We start from the raw sequence: 5,258 nt of genomic DNA, 5'->3' as shown, positions 1-5,258 counted from the left end.
GCACCTGCCAGCCCCTCAATATTCTTTTTTAAACTATTTAAACATTAAAAAAAAAAATTTACTTTTTTTTACACTTAAAAAAATTCACATTTAGTCATTGTAAATTTTTTTTTTTTACTTTTTTTTTTAAAGAGGTTTTTGCTATAGAGTGCATGTGCTTACCAGAAAGACAGAAAGAGACAGAGAAACAGAAAGTGAGAAATCACCCGCCCCCGCCAGGGGGGATGGCCATGCCACAATCCCTTCTCCTCTATTCTTCTCTCAAGATCTTGGGCATGCATACACACGTGCCTGGCTTGAGTTTAAGCCACCAGGTCCGGGACTCCAATCGTGGTCAACTACATGGGAGTCCAGTAACATAGCCATTACGCCAACTGCTGGTCCCAGTCATTGTAAATTTTTACATTATATATACAACATGGTTTTTCTCAACATGAATATAGTTCATATTAGTTGAGTCAAAGGTACTACCATATATAATACATTATCATGAACAGATAACTTTTCATTTTTGTGTCTGTTAAATGCTTTTCTTTTCTGATCCTCTCCCTCTCACCTTCTAATGCTCACATCCTCCTATACTGTCTCTAGGATCTATAGTTTTCTCCCTGCTATTATATCTTCCGATTTTTCAGTTTCTGCTAGAGTCCAGACATCTGGTATATATTAAATGGTGACATACAATGCTTCTCTTTCATAGTCTGGCTTAGTTCCCTTAGCATTAAATCTTCCATATTCATACACTTTGTTAATACATATTTTTTATATTAAGAAAAATGACAATAGAATAAGTAGTTCATAGTCTTTGACACTAACTCAGAATTCACTGGACATTTGTGAATTATGTTTAAAGAAAAGCCAGTGGAAGGCGTGGAGAAAGCATACTATGTATTATGGATGAGGAAAGACTTCAGCTCTCTGACTCAGGGCATCACCACTGCAGGATTTCTCACCCTGACACAGTAATTGTCACCCCAATTATTTTCTGTCAAGAAATAGGATCACATGCATCTTTTTGAGTCTTTTTCTGAATGAACTCGAAAACACCTAAATATAAAGCAGCATTTGGATGCATCATGGATGATAGAAATAGCTCATTTTTGGCTAGACAAAGTTCATTTTAAAAAAAACTTTCTGACCCTAATAGCAACTCTGAGTTTGGATCTGGTATTCTAATTCTCCGTTTTTGTTATTAAAATTGGGGGCAAACATTTCATCTGGCAACCTAACAATCTAGAGATCTGTCATAACATGATGCAAAATGTAAATGCTTTGGAGGCAGATAGCCTGGGTTGGAATTCTGACTCTGCTGCTTATAGCTGTATGAAGTTTGGCACATTATTTAAGTTCACTCAGCTGTGGTTTTCTTATATGTAAATGGGGAAAATGCATACTACTCAATATTGATGTGAAGGGTAAATTAAATAATTGTACTAAACACTTGGCATAATACCTGACATGTTGTGAACACTACAAAATGGTAGGGTTTTGTTTTTAAACAGTGCTGGCTTATTAATTCACTTAAGATATATCCTCATATAGTGCTATGTGTGGTCTGCTAAATAATTAGAGATTTTAAGCCAAGAGTTTTTCATTTAAGAAAAATAAGGGATTGGACTGGCTTTGTGAGCAGCGGTAATGCACTGCTCAAGAGAAGCTGGATCTTGCATGGCGACTCACTATGGTTTGAATTCGTGGCTTAGTTGGCCTGGTACACCCCCGTCACTCACATGACTACCCAAGTTCTGATGGGTGAATGCCTGAAGGAGGGAATAGACACCATGGAGGGTGCTCCTCTCTTTCTCTCACACACATACGCGCTCGTATGCATGCCTCTGGGCTCTATCAAGAATAACGGAGAAAAAAAGGGGGCTGTAGTGAGAGTAATAGAATGTATGTAAATAGTTTAGAATATGTGGTGCACCGGCCAACTGTATAAGAATCTCTTGTTGGGGTCAGCAGATGGCGTAGTGGTTATGTTGCTAGACTCCCACATGACTGCCATATGAGTCCCCAACCTGGTGGCTTAAAAATTATGCTGGGTGTGTGTGCGCACACACATGCATGTCCAAGATTCCAAGAGGAGAATGGAATAGAAGGGATTGTGGCATGACCATCTTCCCCTGGGGGGTGATTTTTCACTTTTCCTCTCACTGTCCTTGTCTCTCTCTCTCTGGTGAGTGTATGCATCCTATAGGAAAAACCTCTAAAATTAAATAAATATAATAAAATAATAAAAATACAGACCTTTTTCCTCCCTTCAATTTGCTAGATTAAAATCTTTAGATATGGAAGCTAGGAATAAAAACAATTCAGAGGCACCTGAGGTTATTCTGATGTAAATTGACCATGGATAAACTTAAAAAATTGCTTATCTAGGGTATATGTTTTCTTAAAAATTATTAACTGATTTTATTTTATTATTTTTTCAGAGAGATTTTTGCTATAGGATGTGTGCACTCACCATAGAGACAGAGAAACAGAGACAGAAAGCAAGAAATCACCCTCCCAGGGGGCATGTCCACCCCACAATCCCTTCTCCTCCATCCTCCTCTTGGGATCTTGGACACACTTGCACATGTGCCTGCCACAAAGTTTAAGTCACTGGTTTGAGTTGAACCATGGTGGACTATGTAGGAGTCCAGTGACATAACTATTATTCCATCTGCTGGTCTCAACTGATTTAAATATTTTATCCTTTTATTAAGTAATTTCTACTGAATTTATTTAGTCTCCAATACTGATGATGTAATAAATGGAAAACAACTTTCTTAAATTGTGAGTATCTGAACTTATAACATCTATATTTTCTATGTGAGATTTCAAAATACTTATATTGCATTAGGTTTTCAATTGTTTGGGCATGACTTATCCTGAAAGTGGCTCTCAGAGGGTTCAGGGGGAATTAGTGATTTTTTTTGGAAGCACTATTAGAGTTGTTCTACTTAGGTCAAAATGCCTGGTAAAGCAAATACTTCCAATAAAAAGTCTCAACAATTATAAACAAATTTTACAAAATTGATTAGGAGGAATTTAGTTCTCAAAGAAAGAGGTTAAAAACACAGTAAAAGGAAATAAAAATCATCTAAAGCATTTATCTTCTGAAGGACAAAGCCTGTCAGTCTATTGTAGAACTGGTAAAGATGACATCCAAGAAGAGAAAACCATAGCAATTTCTGTCAAGGAGTTTCAGAGAGCATTTACAAATTATGATAGAATCAGTAATAATAGCAATTTTGAGTAACAATATTAAAGAAGAACAAGATTGCTACAACCATGAAACCCTGGAAGTCCCTCCCCCAAAACTGAAAGATTTAACTACAATAGTATGTCAAGTCTGCTGAAAATGGAGATAGTACAGAATAGAATTAATGAAGACAGTCTGGCTTTACTGTAGGAAGAAACATAAAATAGTAGAGACCATGGAGTTCATAAGTGGGAATATTTAGAGCCTAAAGAGAAAAATGTAATTTCTGACAAGTGAGGTGGAAGAAGAGTTAGAGAAGGTAGAACAGATGCTTCAAATGAACAGTAGTAGAGTGCTCTCCTAGAACTTCCTCAGAACTGTCTCAAGGCACCTAGACTTCAGAAAGATATTTGACACTAATTCCAAACCATAATGCTCTTCTAAAGGACTTAGAAGTTCTTCATAATTCATCATAGGTGGAAAATACGTTAACATCCATCAAAAATGTCTATAAGAAACTGAATGTGTATTGAGTTGTTTTAAAATTGTTTCCTATTGGGACCAGCAGTTGGTGTAATGGCTATGTCTCTGGACTCCCATGTAGTTGACTGCAGTTTGAGTCCTGGACCTGGTGGTTTAAACTCACGCCGAGTGTCTGTGCGTGCATGTCTAAGGTACCAAGTTGAGAATGAAGGAGAAGGGATTGCAGCATAGCCATCCCCCAGGGGGGTGATTTCTCACTTCCTGTCTCTCTGTCTCTCTGGCGAGTGCATGCGCCCTATAGCAAAAGCCTCTCTTAAAAAAATTGTTTCCTATTAATTCAGTGTTTATGAATTTTTGAAACTATTAACCTATGATGACATTAAAGAGGCTGAGGCTTCTGCAAAATTTATCATTCCCTAATATGCACTTTAAAATTTGCTTCTGTAGGTCTATCACTAGCATCTAATGTAGTCCTGAAAACTGTGTTTTCAGCAGTTGCCAAATCTATGAAATCAACCTTTATCACTACATTTGCAGTTATTTGTCTAAAACCATAACATATGAATAGCCATGATCTAATAGTTTACAATGGCAGACTGGAGCTCATTTATTAGTCAGTATAGCAGAATTGTGATTGGTAATACAAGTGAATGATTTCTGTATTGTGTCTTGTACCATAAAAACAAGTGTTTGCTATTACTCATTCTTTAGTGGGTGGTTATATTTTCTGTTTAGTCATTTATTGGAACTTGAGAAATCCCCAAATGCCTTCCTCTTTTACCTAACTGCCTGGTCTTTTTATGAAACAGTTAAGATTTCTTAAGTATCTTTAAGTTTGGATGTAGCATCAACATTTTTATTTCTTTGGTTGATATTGAATATGTTGAATATTATTTTCCACTGTCGTCAAAGCATACTTTTACATAAGAAAGTTATTAAAAATTATTAAGGAGACTGAACACTTTAATCCCTTCAAGTAAAAATTAACCAGAAAACCCCTTCTTTTTTTTGGAGGGGTTTTTGCCATAAGGCGCGTGCACTCGCCAGACAGACAGAGACAGAGACAGAGACTTAAAGTGAGAAATCATTCCCCCAGGGGGGATGGCCATGCCACAATCCCTTCTCCTCCATTCTCCTCTCGGGATCTTGGGCATGCACAACATGCACCTGGAGTGAGTTTTAAGCCACTGGGTCCGGGATGCGAACCACGGTCGACTACATGGGAGTCCAGCGACATAGCCATTACGCCAACTGCTGTTCCCTCCAAAAACCCCTTCTTTATAAACTTTTTTTGTGATAATAATCTTAAATAGATAAATAATTGTCACTTAAATATATTGACAATCGTTTGTAACCAACTATAAAACATTGTCTTGGTTCCTTTTACCTTTGTAAAATAAAGTAATAAATAAATAGATAAGTAGTAATTTGGGACCAGCAGATGGTGTAGTGGTTAAGGTGCTAGACTCCTATATGGTCTACCACAGTTCAAGTCCTGGATCTGGCAGCTTGAAACTCATGCCAGGTGCATGTGTATGCATACCCAAAATCCGAGGTAGAGAATGGAGGAGAAAGGACTGTGGTGTGG

The 5,258-nt window shown here is 37.3% G+C and overlaps 1 pseudogene; it reads left to right on the top strand.

Annotated features, from left to right (window-relative positions):
- Positions 1-843: 843 nt before the first annotated feature.
- Positions 844-3,720, top strand: LOC102489302 (centromere protein Q pseudogene; annotated as a pseudogene).
- Positions 3,721-5,258: the final 1,538 nt, after the last annotated feature.

The sequence above is a fragment of the Tupaia chinensis genome, unplaced genomic scaffold (genome assembly GCF_000334495.1).
Source record: "Tupaia chinensis unplaced genomic scaffold, TupChi_1.0 Scaffold000674_2, whole genome shotgun sequence".
Classification (NCBI taxonomy): Eukaryota; Metazoa; Chordata; class Mammalia; order Scandentia; family Tupaiidae; genus Tupaia; species Tupaia belangeri.
This window is presented reverse-complemented; position numbering and strand designations above follow the sequence as displayed.